At 42.5% G+C, this 23275-nt stretch overlaps 1 pseudogene across 1 annotated transcript; it reads right to left on the reverse strand.

Moving 5' to 3' along the window:
• Window positions 1-21360: 21360 nt before the first annotated feature.
• Window positions 21361-22675, reverse strand: LOC308524681 (tubulin alpha-1A chain-like; annotated as a pseudogene). The gene has a single exon. The product of its transcript is annotated as a tubulin alpha-1A chain-like (transcript).
• Window positions 22676-23275: the final 600 nt, after the last annotated feature.

Here is a 23275-nt window from a genome sequence, read left to right on the forward strand (position 1 = left end):
GTAATGAGAAAAATAACACTTGAAAGAACTGAATGAATTGAAAACCCCATTGCCCTCCTCCCCTTGTACTCACCACATCAAAAATATGATGCCATTTTCTCAGAAGGAATTTTTCTAAATTTTGTGACAATTTTTTTTTTTCCAAATTTTCAAACAGCTTGACTGGTGGTTGAACTCAAACTGATGGAAGGTAGTTGGCAGAGAAGACAGCATTGCAAAGGATGCAGTACGATGATGCCAAACTTTCATGTTTCTTTCAATGGGACAGGAAAGTCTCTCATGTCCCCTGATAGGCTGGCTGCTTAGATGCAAAATCTTTGAGCTCAAGAATATCAGTATTACCTGGGGACCCACCCAGCCACCTGCTCTGTCTTCATGCCACATGACATCCAAGCACCATGGGAAGCTCACAGATACCAGATTGTGCAGCAAGGCCCTGAGTCTGGGATCAGCTCTTGTTTGCAGATGTGTGGTGGACAGCTGCCAGACACATTCAGGTGAGGAAAATAAACCTTATTCCTGGGTCAGCACCAAGAGCCATGTCAGGCTTCCTCAGCCTGCTCCTCTCCTGCAGCCACCTTCCCTTTTGGGGGCAAGGATTCTGTCCCTTTTTGCTTTCTCCATACCTGAGCTCTGGAAGGAGAAGGAAGAAGGCAGCAGAGAGCAATGCTAAATCCTCCCAGGAATTAGCATTCTGTTCCCCTTTCTGTTGCTCACTGTCAGGCCAAGTCTCATGCTCCCTCCCACATTTCCAATGCACAGAGGAAAGGAAAAAGCTTTGGTGATCTGCAAGCTGGGGGTGAACTTTCCTTCGGGTTAGGAGGACCTGAGCAGCTAGGTCCTTTTCCAAGTCCTGGATTTGGATTAGATGAGTCTCAAACAAAACGGTAATATCAACAAGTATCTCTTCAGATTCTCCAACAACTCTATTCTCTCTCCTACCTGCAGCCTTCCCTTCACCTGTCATCCAGGTAGCCAGTGACTTCTGACTGCAATTCGCTGTCTGCACACTCTTCCCTCCCTCCCTTCTTATCTCTGCAGGATGAGAAAGTTAGTATAAGGTGTGGTTAGATGAATTCACACCCCTGGATTATAAACCAGCTGCTCACTGCTATGTTCCCAATATCTAGAATAGTGCCTGTCACATGGTAACCACTCCATAAGTATTTGCTGAGTAAAAGACTGCAAATGTGCAAAATACCAAGAGATCTGTCAACTCTCTAGGGCAGTGGTTCCAAACATGGGGCATGTGGTTCCCACAGGGGGGCAATTTGATTATTAAGGGGGGCAATTGGAGAATGAGTTATTAACAGTGAATTTTTTTGCATTTCTTAAGATTCTAGGGGCCTCATATACAGTATATAAAAATATATAGTGACATATTTATGCATTTCAGTTCTCTATTATATGTTTTGAAACTTTATTCGTTATTTTTTCATAACACTTTATATAATTATTTTTTAAAAACAATTCCTTAGTGATTTCTTCCTGAGTACTTCAACTTGTCCTTTCGTTCTTATATTTTTCACTTTCATGGATGCCATGTTCTTTGGAAGCTTGTTTAGACATAATGGCCTTTTAGGCTTCTTCCATGTGAATAGGAGTTCACTTTTTGAATAATAAGTATTACATGTCATGGGGGGTGGGGAGGCATCAGTATTTTAGAGATACTTAGGTGGGGCATGGCCCAAAAAAGGTTGGGAACCACTGCTCTAGGGGGATATTTGCACAGCATAATAACAATAACTACCACTGGTTAAGGTAATAACTACCATCCTTATCTGCTGTTTGTAAGTCATTTTTACATGCTCAAAGGACAGAATCTCTGCATTTCCAACAGCTCAGTGGTCTCATGTTTGATGTGTTCTTGTACCCAAAGAACCTCACAAATGATGCCATTTTGAGAAATTCCTTCGCTGCTCACAAATGAGCCTATTCCTGCAAATCTAATCAGTCTCCTCTTGAGCAAATGGGCCTTTTTGCTCTTTCCTCACATTCCCACAGAGGTTCTTTCATGAAGGGACAGAAAAAGTAACTAAGCCTGTTGTGTTTTTTTTAATAGACTGCTCTGGAATGTTCACACAGCCACTCCCTGTCTGGAAAGTCTTGGGCCAGCCTGTTGCAGTTTTTTTCCTTCTGTTTTTCCTCTTGGTGTGTCCCTTCTGAGTGTGTTGTCCTGTTTCCTGAGGCAGGAACCTGTCGGCAAGCAAGGTCGGGCAGTGATGGCACCTCTGGAACTGGCTTTCTGGTAGCTGGTGACCCAGCGGGCCTGGCCTCATCCACTACTAATTGTTGACACTTGTGCATGAAGGAATATGTTAGTGACTCACCTTCATCAGATCACTCTCTGGCCTGGACAGAGAAGACAGGCAGTTCCTCACATCGTGGCAAAAGAGAGCCCAGCACCTGGGCTGCAGGAAAATGACACGAAACAAGGAGCCGGGACAGGAAACATCCTCTCTCTCTCCATCCCCCCAACATCCCACCACCTGCACCCTGCACCCTACCCCAGTCTGCCCTATGGCCCACCTCCTGCCATGCCCTCTCTTCCTGAAGCCAGCGCCCCTTCTCCCTCCTCGCCACATGCTCCGACCACACAGGAGATGTGTCTTTCTCTGTATGTAACTTGCTTTCCGCTCCTCTGTGCTTTTGTATGTCATTCCCTCTGCCTCGAATGCTCTTCCCTCAAGACTATTTTGGTTTTGTCTTACTCAGTTTCAAAGCCCAATTCAAATGATTTCTCTCATTTGAAACTTTCCCAGCTCCCCTTTGTGACCGGGAAGTCCTTTGTGCGAATCCACACTCTGTAAGGTAATTATCATATTGCGTCACAGCTGCTCTTGTATATCTCAATTTCCAGTGGACTTGGACTACTTGTTCATCTTTGGATCCACTTTACCTAACCAGGGGCTAGCAGGGGTGGGCAAACTTTCTGACTCGAGGGCCACAATGGGTTCTTAAACTGGACCGGAGGGCCGGAACAAAAGCATGGATGGAGTGTTTGTGTGAACTGATATAAATTCAAAGTAAACATCATTACATAAAAGGGTACGGTCTTTTTTTTTCAATAGTTTTATTCATTTCAAAGGGGCCGGATCCGGCTCGCGGACCGTAGTTTGCCCATGGCTGGACATACAACAGACGCTCACTAAGGGTCCATGAGCCAATTGTGGAAGGAAGCAGAATACTATGCAAGGGACACATGGCCCCAGCTCAATAGGTGGATGCATGCACACAGATGATTTGAGTCCAAAGTCTGTAATTTGGAAGGTTTCCATCCTCAGAGGTCTTCCAAATCTATTCACTCTTCCAAGCACAGTGTTGTCTGGAGAGTACGCTATTAGCAGGGCAGCAGATTTCCTCAGCTGCCATGCCTGCACCGTGTCAATAAGAATGTATAAAGTATCTACTCAGTGCTCAGTTTTACAACAAATGGAGATTCCAAAAAGTTAGGAGATGTCATCTCTACTCCTATGGACCATAAAGCCTAATCCCAAAGGCAGCATGGCTGAGAGACATTTAAATCAACAGTGCGATTGCTTGGGAGGATCATTAAAATTCTTCAGATAAAAAATTCCCTCTTCTAATTTCTCTGGATCTTTCTATATAAAGTTATTCATGTTAGAAACAGCTTGACTGAAAATCAGTGCTTGCAGTTAAGAGCACCTGTTCTTGAATTTCATATTGAGGTGTTGATTCCTAGGGCAAGGTGGAATCACGTGATGGAAACTGGTTTTGGCAGCGTGGGAAGGATGAAACAGAGGCACAGAATAGTTAAGAGATTCTTGGAATAGTTGAGGCAAGAGGTCATAGCAATCAGACAGGACTGCTGCAGCAAGAATAAAATAGAAGGGGAGGGGGGTGTGGGGAGTGGGGAGAGACAGCATGGCTGTTGCCAACCTCTCCTAAAGCTACTAACAACTCTTACAGAAGGAGGGAAGACTAGAATTGTGCCAGGATAAAGAGAGGGTATCCAAAGAGATGGAACCCCAAGCAAAATAGGGATTGTCTTATCACTGAAGCTGCTATTGTATTTGAATGTAGGGTATAATGTAATCACATTGTGTTTAGATTCTCCCTGGAAAAATTTAATTTGTTGAATGTTAAATTGCTTATGCTTCATGGCATTGGTGATTATCTCAAGGCATCCAAAGAAACCAAGAGCCCCAATTTACCAGAATTATTAAATCTGATCTTGAGTAATCCTCCCAGGCCTGAATCTAACAACAACGATGGGTGTATTTCTAAATAGAAACTTATAATATTTTTAATATTATTGCTTTTTAAATAATAGCCATAACGTTCATTGCAGAAAACGTAGACAATCCTGCAAAGACGGGTATAAATACATATACCAAAATTACCTCTAAACTCACAACCCAGAAGTAATTACTAACATTTTTTTTTGTCTCCTTTCGTGTTGTCTAATGTTTTATATATCTGCATTTTTTTTTCCAAATAAGAATCTTTTAACCCTCTCTCTTTGCAGGGGGCTGGGAGTATGTGTGGGAGGAGGTGAGGAGGAAACCACAGGAAAACTGAACTTCTACTTTCTAAAAGTAGACCTCTAGACCTCAAATAACCCTACTACTCATCTCTGTCTTCTTAGTCCTGGAGGAAATTCGATCCCTATGCCTGCTGCCTGCTTCTTGATCTTCCCCACTCCTGGGTCCCATCGCTCAGTCCCTAATCTGTAGGTTACAGGAGTGTTGGGAATGATTAGACTTGATGGGAAGAGGCTACTGAACTCGATATGTTAGAATTGATCTTGTGTCAAGACCTAAAATCAGATAACCTTTGACCCACCTGTGGGGAGATGAATGCTCTGTGCTCCTGGAGATTTTTCAGCACTCTCCTTCCCTCGCATGACTAAGGTGCCTCAAAAATGGAAGTTATAGATTCGTAAGAGTTGAAAGGTCCATGTGTAGGGCACTGTGCTGTTAAAAAACCTTCAAGGCTGAACGGCTTTCTAAAAGACGGGGTTATTGAGCCACGTGCTCAATCTAAACCAGCAGCAGCAGGGCTAGATGGAGAAGACAGCACGTCGGCTGTCCTGTGTTAACCGCTCTTCTATACATTATGCAGGGAGAAGAGAGATATAAGCTGTTTTGAAAGAATTGTCACTGGCTATAGATAAAGGGGGTGGGGGGAAAGAAGTGGGTTCTGGGATAGGTGCATAGTCTGCAGGGAGGAAGAGCTGTTCTTTTGGATTAGTTGTGGTCAGTAGTCTGGAAAGTTCATGGGAAAGCAGATGTGGTGGTGCCTGGTGGTCTTTTCAGCTAGTCTCTCTAAAGGATTGTGGAAATAGCCACCTGGGAGTTAATTCAAAGTTCCAACATACACTCAGGGAAGTTATCAGCGTTTTGTTGTTAACTGATTCACCTCTGGTCTCTTCTGTCCACCCTCTGGCCTGCTGTAATTTAATTGAGGCCAATCCCATCCAGTTTAGGCATCTCCTCCTTAGCATTACTGCCAGGTGACACCCAACCAGGACCAAACATGACCAGGAATAAGGAACTCAAGACTGTTTATGCCACTGCTGGAAATCCCAAAGGGCAACTAATTCTGTCTTTATTTTTAGCAAAAATCCAATTTGACATGAAGTGAAGTGATGGGAAATTTATTTACTTTATTGTGATATTTTTGCCCTCAGCGATAATTCTGTTTTAGACTGCACTGAAAGATACAAGTATTTTAGAAAAAGGAAAGCTCCATGATCCTTCTGAAATTGTATACAAAATCATACAAAATCATGTGAGTCTGCGCATATGTGCTTTCTTCCCCCTCCCCCCACCCCCCCGGGAATTGGGGCCTGAACTTTTATGGGATTCTGTAAGTCCAAAGGTCCCATGTTGTTTTGCGTCATCCCTGCAGTGTGCTGTGTCAAGTTAGGATGCCACACTTAAAGAAATCAGACAGGATCTTGTTCAGATCTTGCTCATCGGGAGCACTCATATCCCTGCCTGGTCAGCTTGTCACAAGGGTGCCAGGGCTTTGTCTTGGGCCTTGAATAAGCCCCCTTCCCCAAGAAGAGCCCAGGGGATATGCAATCTGCCTGAAGGCCGGCCAGGTGGAAGCATGATGCGATCAGGCCTTTGTTTCAGGTATGCTCTCATCTCTCAGATGTGTCAGCCTGTCTGTGCCGTGACTTCTCCACGTCAGCAACACCCAGCTATGGAAAAGGCATGAAGGATAATGGGCCTGTTTGTAGCTTCAGAGTGTGTCACAAGGGTTTCCAGACAAAGAGGAACAGAGGCTCACACATTCCTCACTCATCATCTGCACACCCGTCCAGGAAAAGGAAATGACTGGGGCCACATCACTCAGAGCGTGTCTCCACTTGTCCTTGTGACAATGACCTCAAACATACACAAAGGGACACTTTTCTCTCTTGTTTTCAGTAGCAAGCCCTTTCTAGGAGTTACATGTTATCTGTATTGATTTACTTTAAACTATTTTGGTATCACCTACATCCTGAGAGTAGTGAGGAGGCATTTGAAGAGCCCTGAGCATACATGGACATTCTAAAGGTGGTTAGTTAGCATTTGAAATACTAATTAGGGATCCACTCTTCAGAGGGATCAAGGCTTCAAATACTATTACTGAAATCTCCACCACAAAAGGTGTGTTCATTAGCGTAAGGAATGTTAGATTTTCATTGGTGATATTCAAGTCATGCAACTTGGCAACACCAGGTTTCAAATAAAATAAAAAATAAAATAAAGCCTACATGATTATACTCAAGTTTTTCCTGCCCTGTGTAGGATCCTTTGAGAGTTTTCATAGCTATGGAGTTAAATCCAAAATTTAGCAATTCTGCATTGCTTGGCTGCGGTTACTTATGTAACATCAGCAACTCCCACTTCCGCTCATCTGGTTTTGCTTCCGGTACACAGTCCCACCAGCATGGCTCAAGCAGGTCTGGCTATTTCCCTTCCTAAGACCTTATATACTATTTTCTTGGCTGGAAACTCTCTTAGGTAGAGCTCTGCTACTCGGTGTGTGACCTTGTGTCAGGCATTTATTTCTAAGTCTCCAATTTCTCATCTAAAACGAGGGAAAGATCATGCTCTACTAAATTACTAAGAATTAATAAGATTATATCTGTAAGAAATGTAGATCAGTGCCTGGCACATGGCAAATGTAATCACTGTTTTTATTGTTAGTCCAACCTGCTAACTCCAACTTGATCATCAAAACTCAGCTCAAGTGTCTTCTTTTCCAGTGGGTTCCTCTGGTCACATCCTAACCTGAAACCAAGATAACATTTCCCTGTTCTAGGCTCTCCCAAAGTCTGGCCAACCTTTATGGAAGTACATACTCTATATTAAATATCTTCTGTGTTTATCTCCACCTAAAAGTCATTAGTTCCTTGAGGGCAGAAACTATGCCCCCTCCCCTCTTTTTATGTCCCCAGTGCCTAGTATATACTAGATACTCAATAAATGTTTAATAAATGAATGAACAAATGCAAGAACTAATTAAGGATGTGTGGCTCCATGAAGACACATCTGGAAGGGGTCTTTGAGAATTACCATCCAAGAGGCGAATGGTAGTCATGTAGAAGAGAAGTTTGGGAATTACAGATAGGATTCAGCTCAATATATGGAAGCACTAATGTGCCTGTTCAAAAATAGAATGCGTTGCTCAATGGTATTGCTTTCTCTGACGTTATTTTAGCAGAGGTTAGCAACATGGTAAATTAGATTTACCCACGGGATAAGAGATATGCCTATAAGATGCCATCTAACATTCTGTGACGTTCCATGCCAATTCCATAGAAGTAAAGCTTTGTGAAACATTCTCAGATGAATATTTAGTCATTATGGTATGTTGTTTCTGTATCTTAATATCCTTAACTCTTCTCTTAAGTACATTTTTTAGTTTTCAGATCATCTGTATCTCTTTTTAATCGACTATAGTCTGTATACATGCATTTATCTTTTTAAAAATTGGTAATGAAAATAAACTTTATTACATCAAGCAATAAATACATACAAACATGCAAACAGTGTTAGTCATTTTTTTTTTTTTTCCAGATGTCTGGATCAACTTACAGGAAAGGCAGAATTGAAATCTACATACAGTCTTGGGGGAAATTTTCAGGGGTCCTTGTTAGGTGAGGTTTGGTAAGTTGCTCTTTCTTCTGTAGTATTTATAATGTTTACATTACATTTCAAAACACTAGCAGTCATGTAAATGCTTAAGCAAAAACCATTAAGCAGAATTATACTGTATGGCAAATGGCCACTAGTAAAGCAAGCTGCAGTCAGTATGCACTAAAAACAAAACCCTTAAAGTTGTATTATTTTATAACCACAAGCAAAGAACAATTCGAGTCATATCAATTTATTCAAAAGAGAAACACTGGTATGTTGGAGGCAAACTGCAGTTTGCTGTAAGATAGGTAACTCTGTTGTTCATCTTTTAAATCAATGCTTTTAAAAAAACACCTACCTAACTAATATGTAAACCCTACTCAATTGCAAAATCTCTTCTCCATCTTAGTGACTGTAGGTTCAGAACCTAATGAACCAGGGAGGAGGAAGGGGAGAGAAACCAAACTGTTTCCATCTTGAAAACAAGTTTCATCTAAACAGGGGAGATGAACTGGAACTTCATGGAAGAGATGGAAAGCCTTCTAGGCTGAGAGGCAGCTGGGATCTGGCGTTCTGTTCTCCTTTAGCATGGATGGTGCCTCTTGCTGCCGTGAACGTGGGTAGGATCTCTTTCCTCAACTCTTCCAGGATGGCCAGCAGCTCGGGATATGTGCTCTAGGACACCTGGCTGTTCCCAGTGTGTAGCCTAGAAATGGTGGCGGGTAGGCACTCAGCAGCTGGCGATACTGTGAGGACGTTGCTATACGGGTGGAAGACGGGTGGATGCTCCCAGTGGCGCAGAAGGAAGTGGCAGGCAGGTGTGCGGTCAAGTTCAGTTTGTAAGACAACCCCCAGTGGCCAGGCACACAGGTGCAGCAGCAGCGACAACAGGGTCAGGCAGAGGCAAGGGTACCCCCCTCCCACCCCCCAACTCCCACACACCCGGAGTCCCCAGCATCTGCAAAGCTACCACACATTTTTGTTGTTGACCATTTGGGAGAACCAGCAAATATGGCTCTGTACTTAACCTTATATGTATCTAACATTAGATAATCTACACTAATAAAAGAGAAACATGCAAATTAACCATCACTCTGTCACTCCGCTACACCTATCAGCCAATCAGAAATGAGTATGCAAATTAACTCAACTAAGATGGCGGCAGCTGTGGAGCTGGAGCTAGCAGGAGGTTTGGGTTGCCCTTGGCGATGGAAGAAGCCAAGCTTCCTGCCTGCCCTGGCCGGCCCTGGGCTATGCTCAAGGCTACAAAGTTTCAATTATAGAAGATAAATAAACCCCAGATACCTGCTTCCAAAAAAAAAAAGGAAAAAAGGAGAGGCTGGGAGCTTGGGTTGCAGGGGGGCGTGGCCAGCCTGAAAACAGCCATCAGCCCCTCACCCAGGCTGGCCAGGCACCCCAGTGGGGACCCCCACCCTGAAGGGGGTGTGGCAAGTCTGAAAACAGCCTTCAGCCCCTCACCCAGGCTGGCCAAGCACTCCTGTGGGACCCCCACCCAGATCCAGGACACCCTTCAGGGCAAACCAGCTGGCCCCCACCCATGCACCAGGCCTCTATCCTATATAATAAAAGGATAATATGCAAATTGACCCTAACAGCAGAATGACTGGGAATGACTGGTCACTATGACACACACTTACCACCAGCGGGCAGATGCTCAATGCAGGAGCTGCCCCCTGGTGGTCAGTGTGCTCCCACAGGGGGAGCTCTGCTCAGCCACAAGCCAGGCTGATGGCTGCCAGCACAGTGGTGGTGATGGGAGCCTCTCCCACCTCCTCAGCAGTGCTAAGGATGTCCGACTGCAGCTTAGGCCTGCTCCCCACTGGCAAGTGGACATCCCCCGAGGGCTCCCAGGCTGCCAGAGGGATGTCTGACTTCCAGCTTAGGCCAGATCCCCCGGGGAGCAGGCCTAAGCCAGCAGGTGGACATCCCCCAAGGGGTCACAGACTGCAAGAGGGCACAGGCTGGGCTGAGGGCCCCTCCCCCCCAGAGTGCACAAATTTTTGTGCACTGGGCCTCTAGTTTTATTGATAAAATGATATATTCTGTGAGACTTTTGCTTGGCTGTTGGGAAAGAATTACAAATTATTTTAAATTGCTTATATTAAATAGTTCGAATTTGGGTCCATTTACTAAAAACACAGGGATGGCTGAGGAGGCCATTTGGGCTTTAAAACCAGAAAGACCTTTAACAAAAAATGGCTTTAAAATAAAAATCAGGTAAATTTTGAACTGAACTAAACCTCTAAATTCACAGTGTCACTGAATGCTAAAAACAAACAAACAAACAACAACAAAAAACAACAACAACAAAAAACATTAAAAACTTCAGAGAATAGTCAAACCCAAAATAAATCCAGAGCCCAAACTACTTTTTCCAATTTGCAGCAGCCAATTAATCACTGAATATTCTCAGTCATAGCTTGTGTACAAACTTCATGTAACCAGGAAATTCCCATGTTGCCTCTGGGCAAGTCTTTCAACTCAGGGAGGAACACAGAACGGAGCTTTGCACTAAGCAGAGATTTTGTGAGAAGATTAAAAAAAAAATCTAATCTTCTCATCAAGAATGATCCTGTTATTTTTCTTAGTTGGCAACACTGGATTAAACATTTAGCAATTTTTTTTCTGATTCTACTTTGGAAAAGCAGAGAAACTCACATTGCCTTAGGAAAGAACTACATCATTCTAAGTATTTATATCCTATCAGCATTTTTTCTTCATTACTTCATGGTTTTTCTCTGCATCAATTGGGCAAGTATCTAAGATAGGATGAAAACTATGCCTTAGGATTAAGAAGAGTCTTTTCAGCACCAAGTAGAATGAAGACAAAAATAAGCAGCTGAAATATGACCCTTTCAGTAAAATAGGTTTGAGTAGGTTTGAGAATTACCCAGTTTAGCTCCCTGTTTTGGTCAGATGAACAGAACGTTGGCTGTATCTTGACTCCACTTATCGACCTGTAGATAAGGTTTACTCAGAAGTCTCCTTGGCTTTAACAACATATAAGTCTGCTATTGTTCTTTGTGATGAATGTGACAACTGGTTACACCTTGTAGATCACATTAGGAAGACTAAAATTCCTGGCAAACCTATAAGTAACTAAGAGGCTTTGCAGCCGGGCAAAAGAAGCCATATAGGGTTTCTGCAGGTATTTCATTATTTGAAAATATGTACCAAATGGTGCTTAGGACAGACTCACGATAAACTCTGCTAAGTTCCTTAAGAAATATCACGTTGGCCCGGCCAGTGTTGCACAGTGGTTGAGGGTCAACCATGAACCAGGAAGTTGAGGTTTGATTCTAAGTCAGGGCACATGCCTGGGTTTTGGGCTTGATCCCCAGTAGGGAGCGTGCAGGAGGCAGCCAATCAATGGTTCTCTCTCATCATTGATGTTTGTATCTCTCTTCCTCTCCCTTCCTCTCTCTGAAATCAATAAAAACATATTTTTAAAAACATATCATGTACATGAGTGTCTCCTTATTTGCTTTCCACAGTTTCAGTTACCCATAGTCAACCAAGGGCTGAAAATATTAAATGGAACATTTTAGAAATAACAAGTCATAAGTTTTAAATTGCAAGCCATTCTGAGCAGCAGGATGAAATCTCGCTTCTTCACCGTGTAGCCCCACCTCCACCAGATGTAAATCATCCCTTTTCCAGTGTATCCACATTGCAGACACTCCCCAACCATTAGTCACTGAGTAGCCCTCTTGGTTATCAGATACAGTGTCATGGTATTATAGTGCCTGTGTTCAAGTCACCCTTGTTTTATTTAATAATGACCTCAAAGCACAAGAGCAGTGATGCCGGCTGGCAATTTGGATATGCCAAAGAGAAGCCCTAAAATGCTTCCTTTAAGTGAAAAGGTAAACGTTCTTAATAATGAAAGAAAAAAATTGTAGGTTGAAGTTGCTAAACTCTGTAGTAGGAACACATCTATCTGTGAAACTGCCTAATTTATCAATTAAATTTTATTTTAAATATACATGTATGTATAGGAAAAACACATAGTATTTAAAAAGTTGATACTATCTACAGTTTCAGGCATCCACTGAGGGTCTTGGAATATATCCCTCATAGGTAAGGAGGGTGGGAATACGGCATAAGGTTGATAAAATAATAACATTCTCAATCTCATTATACTGAGATTCCATTTTCCTTTTTTAATATGCCATGTCAAAAATAGAGTGAATAAAATGACATCAAACATCCCAACATCTAGATAATGCAATTAATCTTATAAGAATGCCTCACTCACACCTATGTGTATACTTTTTTAATGGAACAATTTCAAGGAATTTTAAGTGAATATCAGGCTCACAATATTTTTTAACCAGAGAAGTAGCATGAACTATAAAAAGAAGCCACAACTGTATTTGATCAATTCTCGCTTTTTAGCATTGGATAGGTGTTAATTACTTCCCAAGTATGAATAACCAGTAAATGACATACCTGGAATTTGAACCCAGATCTGTCTGTCTTCACTCCCACTGTCTTAACCACTATGCTCAGAGGAGACTGGGGCCTCCCAGACATCCTGGGTGACTGACTCCCAGGTGGCCCTGGATCAGGCTCTCTGTGGAGTATCTTTGACCAATGACCAAGAACTTGAAAATAGAGCACTAATCCCAGATCACACAATCTCTGAACTATTTAAAACTTTGGAAATAATGATCATCATCTATGTATTAATAATAATGTATAAGGAGGAAATGAAAATATTAGGAATTTATGATTATTTAAATTATATGGAAAAAGTTGAGAGATCAATATTTCACATAGGCAAAGACATTCTGTTCATTGTATTTAGTAATGTAATGTTCTTTATTTTATCTGTGGACAAAATAAGAGACAATTTTGAGAGAGATTGTCTGGGTCCAATATGCAGAATAAATTCCTGGACGAGAACACTGTAAAGTTTAGGAATAGATTACCAAGGAAAATTGAGACTTAAAAAACATTACTAACCTCTGTGAACTAATTTGTGCTTTGACTATAGGAATGGCTACATGATAGCCAAAAAAAATTCAGTAGAGGGGAAAAAGCAGGTGAATTGTTTTTTACTATCATGTAATTCAAAAATTTTTTTAAAATTATTTTTGCTTTTGAACTAGTTATTTGAAAACTAAGACCCATCTCACTTTGTCCTAATGACTGTGCTGTGACGTCAATGGCACATTGCAGAGCAATGCATGTTCACATTTTAGTTTTTTTCACTGCTGTTAGCCAATTTCTGAGTTGGAAGACGAAGTAGAGGTTATTTGGGTTGTCTCCTGCGCCTCTTGCTGCTTTTGGATTATGGATCCCAGTTTTCAGACTAAAAGGTATGAATCTCTCCAGTCATGTGCTAAGCCCATGTGCCTTAGGGTCAGCGATGAGCCTGCCCCTGCCAGCAACACAGACAAATCAGCATTTAAACCTTTGGGAAGCCGTCGAATATGTGATGTTCCCTTACTGATTTGATGAGTCTTTCATTCCAGGATGGATGGGTAAAACACTAAGGAATACTTCCCAGCATGAAATATGGATGCCATCCAATCCTTTGGAAAAGCTGACAGATCTGCCCCCTAGGAGTTGTTGGAACTTGTGAGCGAAGGAAGTGAGATGTGCAGAAGGCCCTACCGCTAGTGGCAGTGGTTCAGAGCCTTTTCCTAAGGTGCTTTCTGTTTCTTCAGCTGTAAAATCGGATCAATGCTAGGTGCTGGTATAGTTATGGGATTTCCCATTGTGTGGCATTGTTTTACATTTCCAATCAAATACATATTGCTGGAGAATTGCCTTCCAAATTAAAAATAATTAACTCCTAATTATGGAACCTTTACTGTATGCCAGGTACTGGACTAAGTTCTTTAAAATACAAAATCTTGTTTAATACTTACCCCCAAACGAAAGTAGTATTATTATCTCTAATAATAAATTTATTTATACCGATGATTAATTTATAAACAAGAAACTGAGGTTTAGAGACAGTGAGTAACTTGCTCTATGTTAATAAAGCTTGGAAGAGCTAGTAGGCATCTGGCCCATATTGATCTGATTCATTAACGTGGAATATTACTATTGCTTTATCTTCTGCATTTCAAAAGAGAAAAAGGAAGAGGGAAGGGAGAGGGAGGGAGAGAGAGACGAGAGAGAGAGAGAGAGAGAGAGAGAGAGAGAGAGAGAGAGAGAAAGAGAGAGAGAGAGAGAGAGAGAGAGAGAGATCCTATCATGTCCAGTCACTGCTCCGCCTAGCCAAGCTCTTGCTCGATGAAGCAGGTCCTGGCCTGATGCTGTACTTACAATACTTGTTTTGTACAGTAGGTGCCATTGGTGCCTCACGCAGATCATCTTTACCAGCCAGCACACCCACCTTGTAGCTGCTAACAACTCACAGCTGCCCCATTCTGGAGAATCTTCCCTGCCCACCCTGGGATCCTTATGTAGCCTACTAATAGACCCTGGCAGATGACCGATGGGCACAGAGCAGCCCCTTCAACTCAAGGTGCAGCTTGTGCTCCAGGGTGTCCCATGGGAACCATATGAAGCTGGGCTCCTATTAAGACTGGATTCTTGCTTAGCTTCCCATCCCCAGACCGATTCTTTCCCATACCCCCCTGACTGGAGAGCACAGTGATCATAAATCACTGGAGTAAGAATCCCCATTTAGGCTCTGCTAGAAAATCTGAGCTAGTTCTGCATTTTTCAGTTTTTCTCTTATACTCTTTACTTTTTATTTAAGGAATTCTATGCCTCTGAAGCCTTCATTTAAATAGAATTTCTTTCTGAGCTTATTTATGTTGATTTTGTTTGGAACTAATCCCGGTTTCTGCCTTTTCCGTTGCCTTGGGGTCATCTTAGTTTGAAGGTGTGCTACCAGGAACATTTGCTGTAATCTAGGAGTCGCTGGGAAGAGGTTGTTCCTGCTGTCTGAGTATGGACATAGACATAGAAAACGGCTTAATACCTCTATTTGGGTCTCTGATTCTGCCATATGCTTACAAACGTATTGAGATCTCTTCTCAGAGAACCCATCATACAGTTCCTATTTAGTGTACTGTGGTTGCTAAAGCTCCAGTTCCCTGGGGTTGCCAGGCATATGAAGGATAGTTGTTTTTCCCCGTCTCACGGTGTCTGAATTATCTTGTTTTTCCCCTGGGGAAAGCACCTTCTGGTGGCTCCCTCTTTACCTGGCTGCACACTGGCTCCTCAGTCAGCCTCCAAGGAGACTGATAATTGCACCCAGGCACTGTGGAGAGGCTGTTATGCGTTACCCTGAAGCAACAACACAGACAGCACTTCTTTGAGCTAAAGAAATTATAAATAAAATAAAAGTGCACTTTCCAAAGGGACCATTCTTACAATTTGAAAGAAAAGTTTCTCTGAAAAAAAAAATCCCAGCAGAAATATTGGCTGTTGAGGGAAAGTATCTGTTTTGGGAAACTGCCAAACGGATTAGACATTTAGCTCCTAGCAGTTAATCATTGACAATTTCAAGTATAGGCAGATAAACAAGATCCACCACAAAGAGATAAGAAAGTTGGAGAGCAACACAGGAACATTTACAAGTTCAAAGTCTAGAGATTAAACTACCTGGCCAAAATGACCAATTTTATGGTTTCCATGTCCTCCACAGTGTGGGCCATGGCTTGAGGCAATGTGAGGGCAACAGGGAGAAGGCTTTCAGGATTCATCCTTGGATGGCACCAATCCTTACTAAGCTGTCAGGCCTTTTGACATTTATGATAGAACTCTGTGTCTTCTACAACTTTCTCCATGTATTTTTTTACTCATTACTTATAATCTTTGATTACTTAATCTCATTAGCTTCACAGGTCTGTCCATTGATAAATATTTAATTATTTCCCCAATTTTCATAATCTTTCTTTTCCCATTCACCATATTTCAGACCCTGAGAACCATTTCTCATTTCACACAGCCAGATGAGATCCACAGGACTGGTAAAGTAACTGGTATAATTGTTATTTAGACTTCTGTGATTCGATAGCAAAATCTTAGGTATCATATGCATGTTTTCAGATATCTCTAGTCAGCCATTCTAGTTTTCTTGCCTCTTCTCAGACCATTCTTCTTCCAGACATTTCTCTCTGGATTGCCCATACCCTACCCAAGGTCTTGAAAAGAAATGAGCTCAAAGAAGGACTTCTTACACCTGAAAGTGACACCTCTAAGCTTTCTTTCAAATAATAACATCTGTTTGAAATACCCCCTCATCCAGGTGCTATTTTTCTGCTAATATCACTTTACCAAGTAACGTTCCCTTTCTCCATGCCAAATATATCCACTCCATGGTATATGTCTTTCTATGTATAAAGTCAGCCATTAGTAGACATTTAAAAATGACCAAATGAATCCTATGAAATACAGAGAACCATTTCGAGCTTATTAAACATTATTTGGAACATTCATAATCAATGTGCATTGAGCTAAGCAGAATAAAACTTTAAATGACGACTAATTTTTCTGATTTCTCTGCCTCACAAAGCCATCGAGCTAATATCTCAAAGTCTGTATATTAATCTGTCTCTATTGAAAGGGCTTGTGTTCATTAGGCAATGTCTTTAATAATGCTGTCTTTTCTTTTTTTCTGATCCTGGAGAACAGTGATTGGCTGGGCCCAGTGCTGCCCTCCTACCAGGGAGGCAAGTGAAATGAGTCCTTAGTATCCTAATGACACCTGTTTCTCAATCTTCCATTCACTCCCTCTCCCCTCTCCATATTGGCCGGCATTCTCCTTGTTCTTGGTTAGCAGCTTAAATCTCCCTTTTGAGGATTACAAAAAGTAAGCTATCACTTTTCTCAGAAATGTAAGATAAATTCTTTGTGATTATAAAATTAGTAAGTATTCATATAAACAAGTGTTTTTTGAAAATACAAAAAATTAAGACAGAAGTTATAAGTCCATTTGTAACTTTCTCTTTCAGAGATATGAGTCATAGCATTTTGGAGACTTGTTTTTTAAATTAAAAAGGTAAAGATAATTTTGTATATCACATCCACAATGTGCTATATTTTACTTAACACAAACTTGCAATCATTTCTCATGTCATTAAAGCTATAATTAAAGCATGATTTTAAAGGAGTCATCACATTGCATTCATGTGGTTTCATCATGATTTATTCTACTGTTCCCTTGGTATGGAGCATACAGTCTCTTTTTTATGTAATATTGTAAGTAATACCATAATATACCTTTTGCCCACATATCTGTGGTGTTTTAATAGGGGATCGTGAAAGACCCAAAGAAATGTCTCTTTAACACTAAATTGCAGGAATTAGTTATAGGAAAGACTTATAATTTTTAGGGGAAAGGGGATCTTGCTTGATTTGCTTGCTTACAAACTTAACTACCTTTGAATTTGGCCAAAGAAAGAGATGAAGCAACTGCCCTTGACTTGTTACGCATGCTTAGGTTATCACTGAGGTCAGTTGAACGTGAGGTGACAGTTGACCAGTTGTCCACTAGTAAATAAAAATCACAGGTCCCTAGCTTCTTCTTCCCCACACATCACTCCAAAATGGATGTAAGGCTGGCCTTCCTGTGTGTGTTGATGTTGAGCGAGTGTTACCTTTGTCTACTTTAGACATACATCATGTAGTCAATAACTGTGTGTTGAAGGAAGAGCTAAATCACGAACTAAGTGTTCTGCAAAGAGAGACATTTTTGAGGCAGAAGTGACATCTTCATCCCCTCCCAGCCCATCCTTCTGTTTGTATTTCAGAGGACTGCAGGCTTTGGTCATTTTGTTTTTTTTTGTGTATGTGTGTGTGTTTTCCCCTCCCCATAGCTTTCCAAAGAAGGACCCTGACTCCCTCTAGTGGATGTCAGCACTAGGCAAATAGGCTAATTCTGCTGGGCAAGGTCCTCAAGCCAAGAATCAGTGTCCTTAAATGCCCTCCTGAAATAATGGGAGCTGTGTTTCCGAAGGCGACTCGTCCCACTGTGGAGAAGTGATTGTCTCTAACAGGCCATCTGTGTCTGCTGCTGCCACAAGACAAGACATCAGGGAATATATTTTTTTTCCTTCAGGGAAGTGTCCCAGGCTTTTTTTCTTTTAATTAATTCAGTAATCTACTGAGTTGTGTGTTTTTTTCACCAGTGTTAGCAACTTGTCATGCTGTGTCATGGGCAAAGGTATTGCTAATATGAACAGAGTCCAGAATAAAGCAGCAGGGAACCTGAGAAAGTCATACAAACTATTGGAAAAAGTCATAAAATTACTTTGTTTTGCTCTTTTTGTAAATGTAAAAGTTTAGGAACATTGAAGAAAAATAAGAGATTATTACAAGAGTTACTGACAAATTACTTATTAGGGGCTCCAAAGTCTTGATGACATTCTTTTTCATAGGTTATCCAATTACCTCAGATAGCCACATTGCTATTTTAAGAATAAATTGAGAAGCTTTAATACAAGAATCGTCTAATTCTTGATTGATCTTGTTATGTGCATATATAAAGAAGTCTATATCCACCTGAGGTGACCTGGTTCCTGACAGAGTACCCACCTACCTACTACCCACCTACCTACTTCCTCCCAGCTTCTTATCAGCTACGTACCTCCCTCCCTACTTCTTACCTCTCTACCTCCTGCCTACCCACCTGCCTATCTCCTACCTACCTACTTCCCTACTTCCTACCTACCTAACACCTAACACCGTCCCACCAATCTTCCTACCTATCTACTACCTATCTACCTAAGGCAAGCTGCTCAAATACTCAGGTCTAGATTTTCTTATTTGTAAAATTAGAGGATTGAATCAGATGACTTGTAAGCAGCTCTTCCTGTATTAAGTTGGCATGAAAACAGCATTTAGCCTCTTCTCAGTGAGCAACCTAAAGGAGGATTCCCTTCCTCTGTCATCCACCATCAGTTTGCTAGTGATCTAAGGAGAGTTCCAACTACAAAGCAGGAGACATTTTCTTTTTCTAAATTGTAGCTGAAGTGTCCCCTAAATGTTCCATCGCTGTTACAAACAGGGCATCTGAGCATCTCAATCTGTACTCGCTGGAGAACAGATAGCCTTGTAGTATTCAGTGTGCAGTGGGGGAGAAAATGTCCCCATTTCGTGGGAATCTCAAGAATGAGCCTGCTGTACTGGAATTCTTTGCCGCTTATTTAAACTGAGATCAGAGTGAACACCATAGCTCTGACCTGTGCAAATACAATAAGCACTTCAGCCCAGAAACAGTTTTGCCTCTTTTATTAGGTTGGGCTTTCATATGTGTTTGAAGAGGAGCTATTTATGGGCTTGCAAACAGAGTGCTGGAGGAAAGGAATTTAAAAGATGTCCTTGAGCGAATTCAGGGGGGTTATTTCAAGAGGCTAAATTGCACATTAACCCTTCACCTTCGGGCACACACAACCTCCATGCTGCCTGGGAGAGACAGTCATCCAGGGGCCAGGTGGAGACATACTCTGCGGCCTTGAGAAAGTCACTTCCTTAGCGTGCTGGCTCGTGCTTCGGAAAATAAGAAGGCTGATGGTGACCTCCTGACCAACACAGAAGGAGAAGAAGTTCAAGATGGGAAAGTCTGTTGTGGGCGAAGTAGGGGCCCATTGATGCGGACGAGCTTATTTTCAGCTTGTTCCTGGCTTGGTGTTTTCTGGCCTTGGTCATGGCAGTCCTGTAGAAAGAATGCATGACCTTTATTTTTTTGAAGTAGCTTACTCTTGCCCTGATGTGCCCAATGTAATGTAAAACTGTAGCTGTATATTACATCTCAAAATCAATCTGTTGGACAAAAAATGCAATTAGCCAGGATGGCGTTGATTTGAATCCCGGCAGAACCAGTTTCCTGCCTCTTCAGGTAAAGACAGTGGGCACTGACTTAACAACGTCATCTTGTTTTTAGTTTTTCCTTCTGCTGATCACAGGTTAGTCCTTTGACGACTCTTAAAAGGAAATCAATCTTTTCCTTGGTCACTTGGTTACCTTTTTCATCGTGTGAGGAGTGAGGTGGTTGAACTTCCTGTTAGAACAGGGCAGTACTGTGTTTCCCAAAATACTTGCACGTGATGTTAATAGATGATACTCTAGAAAAAGGTTCGGTGTTCAAATGACTTTAGTTAGCATTTCTCAGAGTGAACAAAGCGATCTCTGTTCTCTGTGGAACCTCAGTTGACCCTGCTGCTGTGCCATCCCATGACTGGTGATAGAAGGAATGAGAGCATCCTTGTGCCCCTGGCGCACGTAGACGTGGAGCAAAGCGGCTGATCTGTTGCTAGGGAGTATGTGTCCTGGTCAAATGATTGAAGAATGCTGCATTCAGAGGCGCTGGCACCCACTTATGCTTGATCTCCTGCACGCCCAGGCTGCCTGGTATACATTCTGCTGCCACCAAGTGGCCCTGTGCTAAAGAAGACCCTGCTCCGGCTCTCCTCCAGCTGAGGCTCTCCCCAAAGAACAATGAAGCTGCCCATCCAGAGCCTGTGGTCCCTCTCCTTCCAAGACCAGTGGTTCTCAGAATGTGGTTTCCAAAACATCAGCATCATATCCCATAGGAGTTTGTTAGAAATGCAAAGTCTTGGACTCTAACTCAGAACGACTGAATCAAAACCTCTGAGGGATATGACCAGCAATCCGTGTTTTAACAGCCCTCTCGATGATGCTGAGGACGGCTCGAGTTTGAGAATGGCTGTCCTCATCTAGACCAGGTTCCAGGGTGCCTGAAACCCAGAGATTCCTGCTCCAGTGGCTCTGAGCTCATCCCCAGGGCTTGCACAGGCCCCTTTCCTGGGTCTGAGGACTGATGTACTTTCAGTGGCCCATAGCAGCTCTTGGAGGAAGTTGGGAGATAGAGCTTGGTGAGCTAGCATTGTTCAAAATTATACTTCAGATATCTATGTCATTATCAAGCACATTTTTCAAAGAGTGAGAATAAAACATTTTTAAACAGCTTGTTAACCCATCAGAGAAATGAACAGCTTGGGTCTGTACAAAGCATCGTGGTTTTTTTTTAAAAAAAAATATGTTTTTTATTGATTTTAGAGAGAGAGGAAGGAAAAGGAGGGCGAGAAAGAGAGAGAGAAACATGGATCTGAAAGAGAAACATTGATCCGTTGTGCCCTGATCTGGAATTAAAAAAGTGACCCCTTTCGGTGCATAGGATGGTGCTCACACAACTGAGCCGCAGTGGCCAGGGCCAAAGAATAGTGCTTTAAAGCATAGGTCTGTAATTTGCAACATTTAAGATAGATTAGCTTCCCTATAAAAGCAGCATCATTGTGATATTTTTACCTTAGTATTCCTCTCCTTCTTCCTTACCCTCTCCTTCAACAGAATCCACACCAACCTCCTCATAATCCTTTTTAAGGGCAGCCATGTTCTCACAGGCCTCAGAAAACTCTCCTTCCCCCATGCCCTCACCCATGTGCCGGGGGACACAGGCATTCTGGCACACCTCAGGGCAAACTCGTGGCCCAGGCGAGCCCAGGCCTCAGCTCCAGCTGTGGTGTTGCCCAGGATGCACACAGCTCGCTGTACTTTGGCCAGGTCTCCACCAGGTACTACAGTGGGAGGCTGGTCATTAGTGCCAACTTTGAAGCCAATAAGTGAATGCTGCACTTAGTCTTGATAGTGGCAATGGCAGCACTGACATCTCTGGGAACCATGTCACCAGGCTACAATAGGCAGCAAACCCGGTCTTTACTGTGGCGAGCGGCACATTTTACCACCTGGTTGGCTAGCTCACAGCACTCATTGGTGATCTCTGCTGCAGAAAGCTGTTTATGGTGGGCTTCCTCAGCAGAGATGACAGGGGAACATGTAGCAGAGAGAGTGGATGCGGAGATAGGGCACCAGGTTGGTCTGGGATTCAGTCAGATTAGCATTCAAGGCTCCATCAAACCTGAGGGAAGCAGTGATGGAGGACACAATTTGACCTATTAACCTATTCAGAGTAGTGTAGGGTGGGCACTTAATATTGAGGTTTCTACAACAGATGTCATAGTTGGCCTTGTTGTCAACCATGAAGGTACAATCAGAACGCTCCAGGGTGGTGAGGATGGAGTTTTAGGGCTCAACTATAGCTTTCAAAACCTGCGGGGCTGGGTAAGTGGAGAACTCCAGCTTGGGCTTCGTGTCATGGAGACATTCCATCAGCAAGGAGGTGGGCCCAGAACCAGTTCCCCAACCAAAGCTGTGGAAAACCAAGAAGCCGTGAAGACCTGTGTATGGGGCAGCCGGTTTCTGAATTCAGTTCAAGATGAGGCCAGTGATCTCCTGGCTGATGTGTAGTGTCCATGGGCATTATTATTGGCAGCATCTTCCTTGCCTGTGACGAGCTGCTCAGGGTGGAAGAGCTGGTGGTAGGTACCAGTGTGAACTTCATCAATGACTCTGGGCTCCAGGTCTACAGACACTGCCCTGGGCACCTGTTGCCAGCACCTGCCTCACTGAAGAAGGTGTTAAGGAGTCATTTCCCTTTCAGTGGTCTTGTCACTTGGCATCTGGCCATCGGGCTGGATGTCATGTTCCAGGCAGTAGAGCTTCCAGGAGGCATTGCCAATCTGGACACCAGCCTGGCCAACATGGACGGAGGTGCACTCACACATGGTTGCTGTTTTGGGGCTGCCAAGATGGTGGCGGAGCGGAAGCGGAGAGACTGTTGCTTCATACAGCACGGCTCTTAGGCAGTTGATGAAAGAGAACCTGATTTAAAAATTTTAAATGTTTAGAGATATAGTAGACAGTCCTCCATTTTTACTTTTATCCTGGTCTCTGAAAACATTAGGAGTAGGCCTGCCATGGAACATTTTTATTCTTTCATTTATTCATTCACATATTATTTGATGTCTCTCTCTTTATTGCTATCTCTATTTTCATCATGCCTTTCTTTTTTACTGTTTTAATCATGGCTTCCTTTTGTATTTTCAACAGATTTATTCTGGCAAGTTTGAAGTCGTTTTCTGTTATTCCTACCATCTGTTTGCTCTCACAGGCTGTGTCCACTATCTGTCCAGCATGAGTAATACTTTTCTATTTCTTTGTATGTCTTGTAATTTTTTGTTGGAAACTGGATATACTTCTTCCCTCCCCCACCCAGAGCTTGCTATTATTATTTGCTTGTTTAGTTTTTTAGTGACTGGTTGGATTATTTAGAAGTCTCACTCCCCTTCTTCCTACCTCCACCTTCTTACTTCCCCCTCCACCAA

This window comes from Myotis nattereri, assembly GCF_964212035.1.
Source record: "Myotis nattereri genome assembly, chromosome: 1".
In the NCBI taxonomy this organism is placed as follows: domain Eukaryota; kingdom Metazoa; phylum Chordata; class Mammalia; order Chiroptera; family Vespertilionidae; genus Myotis; species Myotis nattereri.